Source organism: Sebastes fasciatus, chromosome 13 (genome assembly GCF_043250625.1).
Source record: "Sebastes fasciatus isolate fSebFas1 chromosome 13, fSebFas1.pri, whole genome shotgun sequence".
Classification (NCBI taxonomy): domain Eukaryota; kingdom Metazoa; phylum Chordata; class Actinopteri; order Perciformes; family Sebastidae; genus Sebastes; species Sebastes fasciatus.
Window position 1 is genome coordinate 16,936,689 of NC_133807.1, and position 18,580 is coordinate 16,955,268.

The 18,580-nt window shown below is 39.5% G+C and overlaps 1 protein-coding gene across 10 annotated transcripts in view; it reads left to right on the forward strand.

The window, feature by feature from the left end:
- Window positions 1–18,580, forward strand: part of LOC141780577 (RNA binding protein fox-1 homolog 3-like) — a 466,511-nt gene that overhangs the window by 92,600 nt on the left and 355,331 nt on the right. For all 10 annotated transcript variants that reach the window (XM_074655864.1, XM_074655863.1, XM_074655857.1 and 7 more), the window contains exon 3: window positions 6,768–6,867. The gene's annotated coding sequence lies outside the window, so the exon portion shown is untranslated. The remainder of the gene's footprint in view (window positions 1–6,767; window positions 6,868–18,580) is intronic.

The following is an 18,580-nucleotide window of genomic DNA, read 5'->3' on the forward strand; positions in this document are numbered from 1 at the left end:
TACAAAGACAGGAAAGTGCATTGAAGTACTAAGTTGCAATGGATGAAAAATGTCGTCACACATTAAAAACAGTACGAAGTTCTATAAAAAAGCGGATTATAATGTCCCACATTATAATTACAATGTCTTCCATTCCTTCTACATTGCCAATTAACAATGTTAGTGCTGAAACAATTAGTTTTAATTGACTGAAAATTGTCAACAATTTTATTAATCAACTAATTGTTACAGTCACATTCACTTTATTATTGTAAATTAAATATCTTTTGGTTTTGGACTGTTGGTCAGATAAAACAATAGATGAAAACGGATTACTTGATCAGTAAAATAATAATTAGTCTCTAAATAATTTCATCAAAATATCCCACAGCCATAGTTACAAAGCTACTACTTAAAGGGGAATTAGTTTGACACCAATTAGCAGCATTTCTCATGTATAAAAGAGGCGGCTTTGAGGTTTCAGAGCAACATAAACAATTCACACAACTTGGAAGAATCCAAACTGCATAAACATGTCAAAAAACAGTACATTTCTTTGTGTGTAAATGACGAGAATTAGCAGCACGTCAATCACAAACTGCAACAACAAAGATGAACAGCGATCAAAAGTTGAAAGTACCCAACAGGCAGATTATGGACGTATAAATCATATACGGAGGGTTTAGAAATTAGCAGAGGTTATTTAGTTACTTCAAACTTATACATTTTTTTATTTTTTTATTAAGTATTGATGTCGATTTATCCAACCAATTTACTGTGACGGGAACACTCCATCTCCTGAATAGAAGTTCGGAGCGAAACTCCCGGCTGATATCATAATTAAATAAGATTTGCTTTAGTGACACCTTGTAAACAACACAAGTTTTTCACACACGAGTGAATAATAATTCACTCCTTTAGATAGATACACAGCGTTATGCTTTCTTCCCCAGATATCTGCAAGTTTTTTAATTAGAATTATCTCCCCTTTCACCAACACAGCCTGATCCCTAATTGTTGTTATTTACACAGTAAAGGTTTACGGGGTATTTATCGACATTTACTTTCCCCCAGATCTCAGTGTCTGTCGTCGATAATGAGTAGGGGAAATTATTTTTAACACTCAGTCATTATCTGTGTGTTCAAGTAGTCTTCCTTTTAATATGCTAATGCAGCTGATATAATCAGCTGGTAATTGTAAAACACTTCAAGTACGACACATTTGGTGGCACTCTCTCCTGAATGAAGAAATCACCGCCCCGTCAGCGGCACAGAGCTGCGGTTGGATGTACCGACGATCTGTTTATGTTCTCGGGAGACGTTGTGGAGGGAGCGCCCGCCATTCGATCCTGCATGGCACAAATCCAAATCACACACAGACTCCTATAGAAATGTGTAGGCCGGCGTGAAAGCCGTATCGCTGTGTTAGTGATGCCACCACCGCCACCGCCAACCGCCAACCACCACCACAACAACCCACTTCTGCAGCTTTTTTTTCCCTCTTTCTCATCTTGCTTTTTATTCTTAAAAATCCACCTTTGATTACCATTGATCCTCCCACACAGTTGGTTTATACCTGTGTGCTATTCATGTCACAACATCTTAAATGAATCTTTTTTTATTGTGCGTTAACCAGAATGATGAAAGAAGTGTTCTCCCCGTGTCCTCCAGGGATGCTAGTGCTTTTCTGCGGGAGAGGATGGGATCCTGACTTTGTTTTTCTCCTTCGGCTGTTATTTCCCTGAAGAGAAGAGCAGAGTGAAGGGAGCTATGAGTGATCGACTCTGCCTTTATTCTCCAGGTTTTCGGGGGATTTGAAGTTATTGAAAGTCTGGGGATGGGTGACAGCTCGGAGATGTCTGTGTGATGCCTATCAGGCGTACGCCGGCCGCGTCGTTGTGTGTGTTTGCGTGCATGCATGTGTCCAGCCTCGCGGGCTGTGAGACAGAGGGCACTGGCTCCATGTTCTCAAATACATGTTATTCTTGCGGCCAATCATTTCTGCTCACACATGACATCTCTCCACAGATTGATTTCATTCAGCTGTAGAGGGCGGCAAGATCAAACAAACGTTGTCTGAAATAGCGGCGGCGGTGCAGGGAGAAGGAGGGGGGGGGTCAGGGGTGGGAGGTTGCTTGCTTGAAAGATGGAGTGAGGGATGGAGATGGAGAGAGAGAGAGAGAGAGAGAGAGAGAGAGAGAGAATCAGTCATCCAGTCAGCACTGTGCCATGTGGTGACATGGTATAGCGGTGGAAGGTGTTACTCTATAAACCAACAATCCTTTTCACAGCGAGGTGGCGTTTTTGTGGAGGTGGCGGTGGGGCCCTATTCCTTCACGATGCCTCTGAGTACCCATGCACAGAATAATGGATGCGTAATATGGAACGACAGCTTGCAGAGCACTATCATTAATGTTGTAATTCACTTTTAGTGTTTCTACTATTGCGCTGCAACAGGAGGCACAGATGTCACCTGAATCTGCTCCTTCTAGCAGCCAGAGCACACCCGGTTTTCACCAGCTGTCTTGGAACGCACCCTGCCAGCCCCCCCCTGTGTGGGCAAATGTGGGCACGAGTGTGTTTGTGTGTGTGTGTGTGTGTGTGTGTGTGTGTGTGTGTGGTACATTGAATACAAGTTGGTGTTTTTTGGACAGAGACTTTTTTGCTCGATAGCAATTTTATGATTGTTACATTTTGATCCTAAACTCATAATCAGGGTTTAGTTTACAGTTAGGCTTCTAGTTTAAGGATCATTAATCATTCCTTTATGTTAATCTTTGGTTATAAGATGCATCCAACGAGTTTTCACTTTTCTTTTTAGCCTCTTTGATTCCATCCCGTAAAGTTAATTCATCACTTTTGAATGAGGGGATGACAACCATGTTTTGGCAAAGCATCACAGAACAAATGTCAAGCTGTGAACTTTTACATATTGGAAAACAAATGTTGTGTTTAACATTCGATAATGTACATTCGTCAACACTTTAGTGCGCTCCAATCAATCACAACCGACTAAGCCAAGCTGAAAACCATAGCAACACTGCACTACCAGCTATACTTGTAAAATAAAAGTATATAATACAATGAAAACTTTATGTGAAATATGATTAAAACATTAAATGCAAAATATATTTAATTCAATATTATTTTTGTATATTATTCAATAATATTAATGTTATTATTCATTTGACTTTAATGCAAAGCAACTACTTCTACCTATTATAGACCACTCATAAGCCCCTTTTCCACTGCAGGAACTTTCCCCAGGGACTAGGAACCTTTTGTTGTCATTTTGTGTCTCTTAATTGTCGTTTTGCATCTCTTCTTGGTTGTTATGCGTCTTTTTGCTGACGGTTTGTGCCTTTATGTTGTCATTTTGCATCTCTTTGTTGTCATATTGCGTCTCTTTTTGGTCCTTATGTGTCTCTTTACTGTCAGTTTACGTCTCTTTGTTGTCGTATTGTGTCTCTTCTTGGTCCTTATATGTCTCTTTGCTGTCGGTTTGTGTCTGCTGTCGCATTGCATCTCTTTTTGGTCCTTATTCGTCTCTCTGTTGTTGGTCTGCTTCTCTTTGTTGTCGCATTGCGTTTCTTTTTGGTCGTTATGCATCTCTTCGCTGACGATTTGCATCTCTATGTGGTTGTTTTGCGTGTCTTTGTTGTTGTTTTGTGTATCTTTTGTGTGAATGACTTTTCAACAAGAACTGTTAACTTCATACAGATATTCTGTTCTGATACTAACAAGCCAACTACCTATTAACATCTGACTCTGGTTGGGGGGGGCACCAAGGGTGGCCAATCAGATTCCAGGGAGGAGGCTGTGCCACCTTTTGGCGACCTCTCTGTTCCCGCCTGTGGGTAGGGTTCGGGTTGAGGCGCATAATTTGTTTGAAACATAATCATTAAAATGAAAAATAATAACATAGGTGATGCAGTGGGGTTGGTTTAAGAAGTATTTTATGTGAGCAAAGCAGTAATTTCTAACTGTTCAGTCTTCTAACTTCTCTTTCATTAATGTATTTTTCTTCACCTTTACTTTACCGGTCACTGTTTGTGTGTGTGCGTATGTCCACTATTGCTATTTCAGTATTCCCTCTAAACTACCATGATGCATTCATAAACATGAAGCCCATCTGTCAAATACTTTGTCACATTCCTTCAAAGTGCAGTGTCTTTTCTGCGGCAAAATGCAAAACAACAAGTAAATAATGATATGGATTTCATGGATACCATGGCTCTTATTGAAACAGGTGTGATTAGCATATTGTTTGTGTTTCATGCTGCACCGTAGGCCTATTTGTGTTATACAGGGACCTATATGGAAATGAGCGCTTTGAAAAAAAATCAACAGAAATGTATCCTATTTCTTTTAAAAGGGGCACAAATTTACTGTGAAGATCATCCTGGCAAAACCACAGAGGGAAATGTCAGAAAGGGAAAAAAAAAGGTTCAAAGAGAAAATAGCTGACTGACTCTGTAAGTGAAGCTAAGCTCAAAATGAAAAATGTTCATTATATGCCCGTCAAGGTGAAAGGAAGCCATCTCCTCGCCGCCGCAGTTAAAATGTCGACCTCTCCTTCTCTGAGGGCGAAAAGAGGAGAAATGTAAAAAGAGGAGAAAATGCTGCTCTCGGTGTGTGCGTGGGTGAGCATGTGTGTGCGTGTGCATACATGTTTTGCATGTGTGTGTGTGTGAGTGATCTGAGCCGCAGTTCAGACAAGGGCGGCGATGTTAATGGTGCTGCTCAGTAAAATGACCCTACATCCGTTTCTTCATACATTTTACAGTGCTTCAGAAGTCCTCATATTTTCCCCTTGTCAGCAGTGTTTGTGTATCATTGTTGTGTGTGTGTGTGTGTGTGTGTGTGTGTGTGTGTGTGTGTGTTTGACCTCTACAACGAGCGCTGCGCCCTCTCGGACCTCTGCTTGTCTCTTTGTATGTACCTGCTCATGTTAAGGCTGTTAAATTGCACTCAGGATGCATTTTATTCAGCAGTGAAGCAGAATGTTACGGTCGACCTCTGCGGATCATAGATGCCGTCCCCGGTGCCTCATTACTGACAATTTATATAATCTAATCTTACTTGAATCACTCGCTGTGCTGGCAAATGTGTTTATTTTTAAAATAGCTCTCATTCAGCGTTAACACTACGGTCGCCACGATGCTACAAATCCCTGAAAAATAAAACAGCAGGTGGGAGGCGAGCGGCTGACCACGTATTTGACCAAAAAAAAATTCTGAAACAACCTTCATGGTCCGACTGCAAATGAGCGGAAGCCTCACATTTTTGATTTGTTGGATTCTCTGCTCGTGCCAGGGCCCGTTACAATTTTCATAAGGATTCGATGCCAGCATGGCCACACTTAACTATCTGTTATGGATTATGAGCTAACCTTCCACCTCACCATCTTATTTCTTACAGCAGTGCTGGATGTGAAAGTTTTTCACGTTTTTATGAATGCGAGCAGCGGCATTAAAGTATAACTGCTCTGAACTCAGTGCAGATATTATATCCCATCATTAGAAACAAATCTTTATCTAATTTGGTTTTACCCTATGTGTCTTCTTCCTCTGTGCCATAGAGCTCCATTGTTGTCCAAAAACACACCAATGAGCCATACTGTTGCGCTCATTACCGTTAACACACACATTGTAGTTTATTTTGACTCCATCCCACATACACCGTCCTGCTGCTTGGAAATTCTCACAGTAGCAATAAATGTGTATTAATCCACCGCTGAAAATAGTCCCCGACAAATGCACTATTTCCTCCTGTTTGAGTAAACTTTGTTACAACCTACAGTGGCCAGCTGTTAAAGGAAATTACTGAGCCAGTTTTAGAGATGAAACTATATTATTGGGATGCGTTTTTAAAGACATGTCTTCAGTGGGAACCAAGGCGCTTGGAGCTGAAACAGGAACGCAGAAAGTATCGAGAGATAGAGACTAACACATTGTTGGTTTTAGTCTTTCCGTGGGTTGTTAAGAATAAGAGAAATATAAAAACACAGCATCATCCTTTAACTTGCTACGTAAAATGTACATCCCCATTAATTACTCTTTGGGATACATAGCAGATACAATAGAGCCGTGAAGTCCCTCTCCTTCCGGTGGACTCTATGGGACCTTATTTTGGAAAAAAAATATGAACGGTAGTCAACGGTTAGAGACAAATATTTTTTTGATCCCGTTTCAATTGCACCATGAATCACACATATGATGTTTGTAAATTTAAAAGACAATTTTGCAAGTCAAGAAAGTCCTGGTCTTTTTATCAGTCGGTAAGAGAAAGATCGAGCGAGACCCATTGCTGGTGTGAGTACATCCCAGTACAAAACACACAGACATCGTAGCTTCAGAGAGAGAGACGTCACTTACACAACTTTTGGGTGTGTAGTCTTTCTAATTACGTATTTTTTACAACAGTTTTACAACAAACTGAGACTTTCTTGACAAAATAATGTTTTAAATTGACAAACATCATATGTGTGATTCATGGTGTAATTCAAATGGGATCAAAAACATATTTGTCTCTCTACACTTCTACACAGAGGAAGTCAATTGATGATGTGTTTCTTCTAGTCCCATGTCAGTTGAAGGGAAAATAACTAAAAGGGCATCAATCATATAGGGATTTAATTTTGGAAAATTAAACCTGATTCTAACATGTATATGTAGAGAGGGAAAAATGGTCAGAGAAAACTAAATTTTAAAACTTTTACTGAAATTGAAATACTAATTTATTGACTGAGTAACATACCTCTATCTGTCTGCTCTTTTTTCTTACAGAAACTGATTGGCATAGTGTGGCGTTGACATTGGACTTCACTCTCAACATCAGCAACAAGTGATTTCTCCTCTTCCCAACACCGCCAGCAGCCTCTGACAGGTAGGATGACTCACTTTCATAACTGATGAATAATGATTTACATTTTCATGTTTGAGCAGTGAGTTTAAGGGAAAGAAATTGAAGGTATTTTCACACTAGGTTAAAGCTTCAAAACTTTATCGGACAGAGGGAAGGCAAAAGTTCAATCCTACTGGGGTAACCAACAAGGCAAGTTATTAAACAAAGATATGCAATAAATATATATAAAAAGTTTACAATACAACCCTCCAGATTATCAAAAATCTAAATTGTTGCAAACAAAAACAACAATACGTACTTAATATACAATATTTGTAGTGTTACTAAATTCCATGACAACCCCACAAAATATTCAATAGACCCCAGTGACCAGAAACAATAGTAAGGGAAGGAAGAATTAGTAGCACAACTGTTTGTACTCTCAAAATTCAGCGAAAATAACAGTTTTTTTTCTCACATAAGAAAAACAAAACTATTATTTTTGCTCAGAGAACTAAGTATCAAAAGTAAAAGAAACTAATTTGCAAGGGCTGAGATGACCTCAAAGTAAAATTAATAGAGATCTTTTTCACTACACTGCTTCGGTACCGTCTCATTATTTAGCTCATCTTCTAATTAAAAGATGTCTCTGCAGGTCTCTAAATGCCATATTGACTTAAGTCACAAACCACTGGACAACAAAGAAATACCATTTTTCTTCTTTTGCCATTTTGTGTAATGAGCCACTGTTTCCGCGTCCCTCTGCACAGTGTCGAAAATGCTTTCTTCTCGTCGGCTCGTGCTTTTTTTGCAGACGGTTAAAAGACATCAGAACAGACTCATTGGAATGATAATCGGGTACGCGTCTGCACTTATGGCGAATATCTTGAAGCATGTCAGACTTGCATCAAAGCCGTTGTTGTAATTTCCTTTTCAAGGGCAACTTGAAAGAGGAGTCAGGAAGAAAGTGGCATTAGTTTCTTGTTTTCTCCTACAAGGCAGCCGGTTCAAAAGTAACCCGGCGCTTTCTGATGGGAGTGTAGGGTGATTCAGCAGGAGCCCAACAGCCCATCTGACTGATTCACATTTAAACATAAACAGAAATATGGCCGCTCCAGGGAGCTCCGCAGAGGAATGGAAAGTAGACCCAAATTTCACAGCAGCAAATCAAACGTCTTTTTATTTAACTCTTCCTCTCTGTTTTCCCTTCTTCTACGGCTCCCTGTAGCATTGTGCACACATAACAGCGCCTACTGATTGGGCTTATTTGAAGCACGTACCCCTGACAAAAAATGGAGAAGAGGAGATTTTCCTGTGTCACAACGGGATTGAATGTGGTTCTCCAGAAGAGGAGGGCCTGAGAGGATTATATGGCTCAGTGGGCGCTGCATTGTGTGGGGAGTGGATACAGCAGGTACCCACCGAATCCCAGCCAAGAGACAGACACAGTGTTGCTAGGGATAATGTTGCCTCCCAGCAATTAAACTCTGGAGGTTTTGGAGTGGTTTAGGAGGAAGCTTGTTAAATTATCCCGGCGCTTCTTCTTCTTTTCCCCTTTTCTCTCTCTCTGTGTCGCTGTGCCTCTCCGTTAACCACGTCTGCTTCCCTTTTTTACTGTTTCACTAGATGTAGACCTTTAAGGGGAGCCATTTGCCTTGAATACGTTCCTGCTTAATTGAATCCTTCACTGTTGGTTCACAGCATCGTTTTCAAATGCATATAGAATGCACACATATTGAGACATAAAGGGAAACTGCACCTACGCTCTCACTCTGTTGAGGTATAGTGACACTAAAAATGCCAAAAGCTGCCAGTTGATGGCAGCTTTGAATTAGGAACATATAAGCTTTTTTTTAAAAAAGACATTGAAACTCTGAAATTGTCATAGTAACCTAAACGCAATGTTTTATAATATTATTATTATTATTATAAGATTTCAGTCCTGATACTCATTTTGTAACATCACATTTCACTAATAATTTGTACTGTTAGGAACACATTAGAAGATAAAACTCAATGATGATTCAGGGGCTGTATTAATATTCTAATGCAGCATATACTTCTATAGGATCCTCATTACTGTGACATACATTAAGTTAACAGTGCAATAGGCCTCCTATATGTTGCTATATTTGTCAGTAGTTAAATTAGCCTTTGTTCAAGTGGATTCAAAGGGTTGTGCTTGTTAGGCCAGCGTATTTGTTTATTGTGTATTTTTTGTTTAATTTACATTTTAAGATAGAATGAAGCAGTTCCTCCCTCTATATCATTTTCCACCTTTTCTTGTGATAATTATTCCCATTGCTGTAAATTTTACATTGTGCGCAGGCTGTTAGGTTTTAGTCCAACAGTTGTCTTTTTATATTCTTAAGGGGTTCAACATCCTACTCAAACATCAGTAATTCATGTACCATAATCCTATAATATTATACAGTAACACTGAAAGGAGCCTCCCTGCATAATGATTTCTTTTACTGTTGATATCAGTATGAGCACATTCTGCTCCTAATTATTCTATACTCCTACTAAAGTATTTTAGCTACTTTCAGTAAGTTATAATTCCTTAAGATTTTCATTTAATCATATTGAGTGTTTTTTAGTAATAACCATTTAAAGCTGTGGTTCTCAAACTGCGGGGAAAATGTGATGCACAATTAATGTTTTGACATTGGAATCTTTTTCACGGCGGAACAGTAAACAAATCGGCTCTTTATACATCCATGGTAGCAATGGTGTTCATTCAGACAGGTAGTCTGTAGGTTTACACAATGGACAGATAATTGACAGGGACAAAAAGAAAAACAGACGATGCTTCGGAGATGAACAAGACAACGTGCTCATCTGAAGGTGAAATATGACGAAGTAGGGCTGCATCGAGTTGTTCGAAGCTTCATTCATAACGTTACTTTTCTAATTATTATTAGATTTACAGAAACATTAGCTTATGTCGTATCTTTTCTGCGACAGTGCTGTTGAAGTGATGATGAAGGATGCTCCGAGGACACTGTTCTTGCTGGTAAAATAGAGTTTATTACAAACAAGCCACACATGTCATACGGGCGTCTAGAGCGCCCGGAGGTCTCAAGTCGAATCTGAAAGTCCTGCAGCTTGGGGGCTCGCACCCCCTTATATCGGGTTCAGGTCCTCCAATCCCTGAGCTAAGGTATGACCACATGTCTTAGGTATCTCCTACATGTTTATCTTTCAGCCCCTGGCCTTTGCCCTACTTCTTTCACATATGTTTACAATTAAGGGCCTCTTTGTCCGGTACAAGACCTGAAAATATACCACACTTACCTTCCACCTTTTCTTTCCTCCTCTCTCTCAAACACACACAGAGTGAGAAAAGCGGCGCTCTGTCCGTCTCTGTAATTGCCTCAGTCCTCAGTCTAAAAGTCCAAATTTATTGAAATAAGAGAGAAAAATAGATTTCCAAGATGTTTTTCTTTTACAAAATATTTCAGTCCATATTTTTCGTTGTTCATACTTAATATTCATATTTCTTCTCAAAACATGATTAATTATATAATTAATGTCAGCTGAAGAAAAATAACAGATTATTATTATTTTAGGAAAGTTACAGTTAATTTGCATATTGTGTAAAACAAGAAGAGACCCGAGCACATGAATAAGTCTGTCTCTCCTGCATCTGTATCTGTCTCCTTCACAATGACTGTCAGTGTGTTGTAGTGTTATAGTTGAACCATGGCAAACATTTTATCCATATATTCAATTTTAAATAGGAGGAGGGGGGGTAGGTAATGTGCACCCTGCACTTGTTGCATATCATCAGAGTCTTCCACAAGTTTCTCGCATGACAGCTGTAACAATAGGCATGTTTGTTGTTTACGTTCATTATGACAATTTTGGGCTTTGGAGTGAGGCCTGAATGAACTTTTTATTTCATTGGAAAATAGTTGGCAACATTGAGATGGGTTTTTCAGTTGGATCATTTTTAAAATCTAGCTTACTCTTGCCGGTATCTCCAATGTTATCGACCCCAGCTGTAATGTATTTATATTCTGTAATCTTTCTATATAGTAGTTTTTATCATTGGGGTTGGAGTCCGTCTTTCCTGCCATGGATTTAGACAAACTTACAGTATGCATACCAGCAATATGAGTTTGTTGATTGCACTAAAGCAGGTACATGTGTTGCCATTCTGTTTTATTTCTGACAAAATAGCTGCTCAAGGAGTGTAGTATTGAACTGTACGTTACCACCAGTAACCAATGGTGTCGCCAAATCAACCAGGGTTGAAATCTTAAGGAGAATAGCTTTAAGTGAAGGATCTAAATTCTTCTTCTATCTCTGGGCCAAACAGATAACTTACTCATGCTGGATTCACTTTGTTTTCATTTTGCCTTTGAGTTCAACCTCCATAAAACTCCTGCCTTGGTTTTGGTTTTATGGGAGGTGGTACTCACTAACTTTGACCACTGTCCTCGTCCTCGGGCAAACAAACAACCCATTTCAAAGGTGAAAGTCCATGGCATTCCTCTAGAAAAAAAAAACATTCTCTCATTTATTTCCAAAATGTGACACTGTGCTTCCTAATACCCTTGGGACTTGTGTGTCCGTAGTTCCAGGTCGGTTCCCAACAGCACAGCAGTGCTGCGTTAACCTCTTTTCCATACCCCTACACACACACATAGGATCACACACACCCCAAGGTAACTGTGGGTACTAGAGCCCCAAAGCTTCGTCGTCCAGGACAAATTGGTAGCAAGCGGCTCATTTACTCGGAGCCGTCATGAATGGACTGTGCCGTGACTGTGTAAACAAGTGCAAAGACTCCCAAGGGCATTCCTGCATAAATAATGACTCCAAGAGATGTTTGCCATTTGTACCACTCACTGGTTGCAGACATGGGTCAGCTAGTCTCCTCTGTGGGGAGTCTTCAGTAAACAACAGCCGCCGTGTCCATTAACGACTGTGTGGAAAGTTTACCTGGTCACAGGTGCAAGGGCTGGTCTCCCAGGCTCGGGGAAATTGGGAATTTATTTGGCTTCTTTTACCGCTTGTTGGGGAGCTTTTGGTTTTCGGAGACTCACTTCCAGGGTTTGGTCTCAATCCTGCAAAGTGGGCTACCTCCAGAAATGAAGCCAATGCTGAAGTGCCTTAAACTTGCATTCTTTCTAATGACCAGAAGGGGGCGACTCCTCTGGTTGCAAAAAGAAGTCTGATTGTATAGAAGTCTATGAGAAAATGAGCCTACTTCTCACTTGATTTATTACCTTAGTAAACATTGTAAACATGAGTTTATGGTCTCAATCGCTAGTTTCAAGTCTTCTTCAATACAGCATGATGTTCATTTAGTAAATTATGGTCCCATTTAGAGTCAAATAGACCATAAAGCAGGGGATGCTTTAGGGCGTGGCTACCTTGTGATTGACAGGTCACTACCACGGCGTTGTCCGGTCTGGGAGTTGTCCATGTTTTCATCTCTCAACTTTAACCCTTTCACAGTGTGTTTTCAGTTCATTAAAGTTAATTATAACATTTTGGTCACATAAAAATGTCTTAATCGGTCTTTGGTTGTACTGAGCTCCACCCTCTCGTGTCATGGATGGCCAAATACCAAGATGGCGACGGACAAGATTGCGAACTCGAGGCTTAAGAACCATAGTCCACAAACCAATTGGTGACGTCACAGTGACTACGTCCACTTCTTATATACAGTCTATGATCCTGCCAGGGTAGAGATTTTGGCGGCAGATGAGGAGTCAAAATGCGTCACATCTCCTATCATTAGCTGAGCATTGGCTTGTCTAAAGAGCAATAGTTGAGTACTACTGACATTTATTCTTTTGTTTTTTTCTTAGTCTTTGCAGGCATGATTGGCTTCCTGCTGTTGTTGGTTAATTTCTAACAAGTTGTTTTCTAGTTTTCGTAGAAGGAGAATAAAACAGTTGTTATTTCGACTCTTGACAATGAGCTGTGTTGTTCTCACCTCCTCAAATTAACCAGACTGACGAATTCTGCAATTTGTTAATCAGTTCATCTGGTTGCCTTTTCACTATCCATTAGTGTAATTGTTCTTTTTGTATGCTTTTGTACAGTTGTTGTTACAGACTCTCTATCCACCTCCCTTCACTTGTATTTTGAGAATAATCAATTTGCCAAAAAGGAGACTTACCGCATGATAAACAAAGTTAGCATTATTTATTTATTTTTAAAATTTCTATAGGTATCTCAATGATATTGTTATCATGAATTGTGTTGGCCACCATTATCCCGTAGTACAAATCTAATAGCTCAGCTCTATTTCAAACGCTCTCTGTGTGAGTGCACCTGAGGTTGACATTAGAGGAGGGAGTAATGTAGCTGTAAGCAGTGCTTGTTGTTATGGTCTTATTTTGATGAAGCTATTTCAGGTTTACCCTTGGTGTGTGACTGAAACATCCCTGTTTCTATGACTAAACAGTTTAGAGGACCTGCCTTTACTCATTTTAGATAAATTGTAAAAGTACAGCAAAAGGTCAAACGTGTTTTTTTCCATGAAGAAGTAAGCTGTTTGATATGGTAGTGAGTCAGGTATCTTTGTGTCTCATAATTAGACTATGAGATATGCTGGTTATTGTTAAGATGTGTTCAAAGAAACTGGTTACTTTAAATTTTTTAAACTAATTGAATGACAAAATACGTTTTCGGTGCTGGAACGACTGACCGCCGCCGTCCCTACAACCACACAACTTTGAACTGCCACTGAACTGCACTCTTCCTCTCCACTTTGTTCAAGAAGCAGCGGTGCACTGACCTGATATAATCTCCAGCTCCATGAGCATTATGTTCTTTTGACTTTGACTGTCATTACTGTCAGTAGCTGCCGGGAACTCTACAGTCAGCTATGTTTTTAGACGGCCACCCAGGATGCAAGCAGCACTCCAAATTGTGTTTCATAATTGTTTGGCATATAGGTTTCCGCTCCGAGCGTGGGTTTAAGGGAGAATGGAAAGCGCGAGGATGTGTCAGTGGGAGAGAGGGGAAGAAATAAAGAGGACGACAAAGCAACACCCACTCCTCATTAGCTTAAACATTGCGTGCATCCGTTATCCTGTAAGATAACATTTGAAGAAGAAGAAAAAAGAAAGCGGAAGCCCACATCTACTGCGCCACAACATGGGATGGAGATATAAAACAAATCTCCACACTTAGACTCTGCCATCTGTTCATCTTGGAAAAGAGCATGCCTTTGCGACACTTTTTTCTCCCCTCCCTAAGAAACCATCAAGCTCTCTCAGAAACCAGACAGCTTGACAAAGTGACACGCCTGGATGCCAACCCCGTGGCTGCTTGTTTTCCTTTTTCCTCCCTCCTTTAGAATTTCCAGATAGTTTGCATATCTAAATCCAGTTTTTGATAGCATATGCAAAATACAATGTGACATAATACAATTTGAGCTCCATGTGAGAAATGGAATTATCTTGGTCGTGATTGTCAGCGCTGTGTTACAGTAATCACTTTCTTCCAGGAGCGACGACGTGACTCACTCACAACTTGACCCGCTGTCATTATCTATTCACTCTGACAGTATTTATGCATTTGGCTTGATATTTTGTTTTCCCTTCAGGTAAATTAGAAATGAATTTTCGAAATGGAATAAATAAAGGAATGATGAAAAAGTGAGTAATCCCCCTGCAAATTGGAACAAGGAGTAAATCCCAACGGCAGTAAATCCCCCCACTGTTTCTATCTTCGTCTTTCTCTCTCAAAACGCTGTTTGGATGCTTCAGAGGAAGTGGTCGATCTTCACAGTGAAGACACGTCATGGGCTTCTGCTCTGTCATCCCCACAGCCAGACAAACACCCCGGTGGTCTAATTGATGCAGGATGTGTTTTCCAGGCCCCCAGAGGAAGGTCACACTGCATGAGTCTGACACACCGTGGAGACATACAGAACATAGCAACATGTGAATGTCAGTAGCAATACCGCAACATTATTTATTTCAATAACTTATTTTGAGGAAATTTAAACATTTTCTTTAATTTAGCTCTAAATGCTAAATCGTTCTGTTTAATGTTTTCTTAACAAGATCAGCTAAACTAGAACTTTGTCGGCATACATAAAATAAAAGTTGAATAAAAGTTAGGATTTAGAATTAGGAATGACAAAAGAAAAAGTAAACAAGACTAACATTCAACATGCAATGCCAACTTTTAATACTTTTTTACAGTTTTAGATACTCGATTTGAACGACACATTTCAAGCGTACTCAAGAAGTATGGAGGTTTGACACCTAGCCAACACAGTACATTGAATGTTAATGTTTCTGAACCAAAAATATATTTCATAAATACGTTTCGTATCACACTTGCAGAAACGCACACTGACACATGGTTAACGTTGTGAAACGATTGGTTAGGTTTAGGCAACTAAACTACTTGGTCAGAAAGAAGATCATGGTTTGTGTTAAAATAATAATGCAACAACCGTAAATAAATAATAACCATCCTTAACGGGGCTTTCTTACGTAACATTACATAACAAGCGTTAAGTCAACGTTTACTTTTGGTAGACACGAACAGCGGCCTCCTGGGTCGTAGTTTGTTTCACTCAACCACAAATAATTTCAGTATCAAAAATAATCCTGTCAGTAGCTAATGCGGCATAACCCTCATGGCGCAGATTAGTGTTAATTTTGTCAGGTATCTTTTATATTTCGTCTTAGTCCTGCATCAAATGTCCTTGTTAGTGTTTATCATATTTAGTCAACATCATTAAGTTTTTTTAGTTAAGTTTTAGTTTACTAAAAGTTCAGGCATTTTAGTTTTATCTTAGTCAAAGAAAACCATAACTACATTAGTATAGTTTCAGTCATCAGATTATATTAAACATTTCAGTCAAACTAGTCTAGCCAAAATATCCTCTGGTTTCTTTCTCCCAAGCCCTGTTGTTGTCATTGTTAACTTTAACTGAAGGAAGTTACTCCGAGTCCTGCTGCCTGTGTAGTCCTGATATGACACGAAACTGCTGCATTAAAAAAAGTAGTCTAAGGTTGTTGTTTTTTTGGTAAAGTAAAGCTGGTGAAGTGAAATGCCAGAGTCTTTTTTTTCGTCAACAATATTGCATGTTGATATAGTCAAAGTTGGTGGTCAATGACGTCTTGTCATCGTCTCGTCTTGGAAGTCCTGGGAAAAAAAGGTTGTTGTTGAACATATTTAGTCATAGTTTTCGTTAACAAAATGAACACTGGTGCAGATTCACCAACAATGCAAAGAAATATAGGATTAAAAGACAAAATGGGGCACAAAATAAAACCCAAAGCTGATATATTGTGACACATTATACATCGTCTGTGGTGAAAACTGTAGTGGCAAAACTCAGAAGTCATCATTAACAGATATCCGTGCTGTGTTGAAAATCTGAGGACATACAAGCAAATATCTCAAAACAATTAAAAACTTTCAAGGTAACATTTTATTTTTTAATTTTCTTAGTTTCCTGGTAAAAAAAAATGTGCTATTTAGAATCAGAATCACCTTTATTGCTCAAGTATGTGGATATACAAGGACTGTTTTTATAGATATAGAAATAACAGCTAGGGACTACGACAAAAAACCTACACATATTAAAGTAAAGGATAGAAATGACTGCTATGTCCACACGGAGTGACAAATAGGTGTATAGATACATATCATAAAAAAGCCCCAATGACAAACAATAAAATAAATATGAAACGTCTACAAACAAGTCAAGTGTTCTGTAAGTTGTAAACAATACAAATAGTGCAAAGACATAAATACTGAATGGATATACATGGACTGGATGATTATGTACATGTAAAGATGTATATACTGTATAATCAGCGCTCAGGATTTATATTGATACTGACAGATGATATGTACATATTAAAAAATGTGCATTAAAAACTGTGAAATTATAAGCAAAATAATAGATTTAGTTTATGTTTATTACATTTAAAGAAACTGAAAGTTGCGATTTAACACTTTGTCTCCAGTATTGTATCTATAATTACTACCGCATTACATAGTTTCTTTCCAGGAAACTTGGAAATTATTAAGAAACAAACCTTTTAAATAAAAAAAAAAAGTATAGTGCTAGAGCATGTATATAGTACCACTGACATACTAGTTGAAGGCATTTCTGAGTATCTTATTCTGAAAAACAAACAAATACACGTCATGTCCAGCTAAGACATGCATTGACAAATCCACAGGCCTTTAAATAAAAGACCGAACAACGGCTCAGGGGTTAAAACAGTATTGATACATTAATTGTTAACATGGAGGAAGAACGGCGCTTGAATCACCTTTCCTCTTGATTGCATTGGATTAAGTGGAGCACATGTCTCTCCGTGTTTTGGGCATCGGTATCTGGGCGATATATCCCTCCTGCCCGCCTGTGCCAAGCGGTGACACATGGCCGGCTATGCATTATTTTCTGAGTGTTTGGCTGAAGCCTCGTCCTCTCTCCACGGCCCCTCAGCCTACTTCCACAGCCCGTAAAGAGGACATCCATCAGGACAGGTGCAGTCACGCTTCTCTGCTAATGCAATTTGTTAACCAGTTGTTAAATGTGTATGTGTGTGTGTGAATGTGAACGTACAAACCTCTATGTTTTCAGCGTTTATTTTCTTTGAACTTTGCTTAACTTTTTCGTTCTCTTTTTTAGAATGTATTCTATATCCGCTCACGTCCTTTGAATCTACAGCTGGTTTTGTGAGGACACTGACGATCGTAATTGGCTCGTTGGCTAATTAACTTTTGTTTTATCGAAAATAATTAAGAATTTGTTCAAAGAAAGGCAAACTTCTCTTTTAATCCTGTTGAACATGGTCTAGATGAAAAGAGCCCTTTCAACTCCTAGAGATACGAGGATAATTTGCAGGCTTAACTGGTGTATTCGCTGGCTGAGAGAGCGACATTGGCGGTCTATGATGGTCCGGGCTGTGTACTTCTTCTACTCCAAAACTATTTGTTGCTCGGTGACATTGAGGTGACCCAGAAAATTCTATGTCATTAAATGCTTGGGAGAATTTGGCGCCACTGACCGGAATTTGTTCCCGGCTCAACAACACGTCGCTTGTTTCTCTCGCTGGAGTGTCATCTTTTTGTCCGTCCTGCTGTAATGAAATACTACAATTACTGGGCTCTTCAGGTCTTTTTTTTTTTGTGTTTCCCTACTGCTACTTCTCCAAGTCTTGCATCACAGCCACAGCTTTGCACTGAATGCTACCAAATGGGATTCCTAGATAGCCTCATACAATGCCGTTTAATTCTGGTTACACAACACTAGGTGTCACTCCAATGTTCTGAGATTAGTTTGATGTGACTGCATTTGCCCACAACCTAGGTGGACATCCCTATTCGCCTTTTAGTGCATTCCCACACATCAGCTCGCATGCTTTCACATCACATTACATCACATATCCCCATAGTTAACCACGGATCAAATGCTTGTGTCATCCGAGTCGGAGATGCTGCCTCAGATAAGCAGATTTAAAGTGTGTGTTATTTGAGCAGAAAACTGAAGAGGGGTTAGCACTGTGGTGTGATCCTGGGTCTCGAGGGGAGGCTCCCGCTTGTCAGAATGTGCTGTTGCAGGATCTTCCTGATGAAGTCATTAAGAAGTCATTAAGAAACCATTAAGAATCATTAAGTCGGCGAGGTGGCACTCCAATGCGCGCACAGCGAAGCGCCAGGCATCAGGAAAACTTGTTAATCACGCAGTTTATTTGTTTCCCCAGTGTGAGACTGTAAATACTATGACAGTGTGTTGAAGTGTGCATCC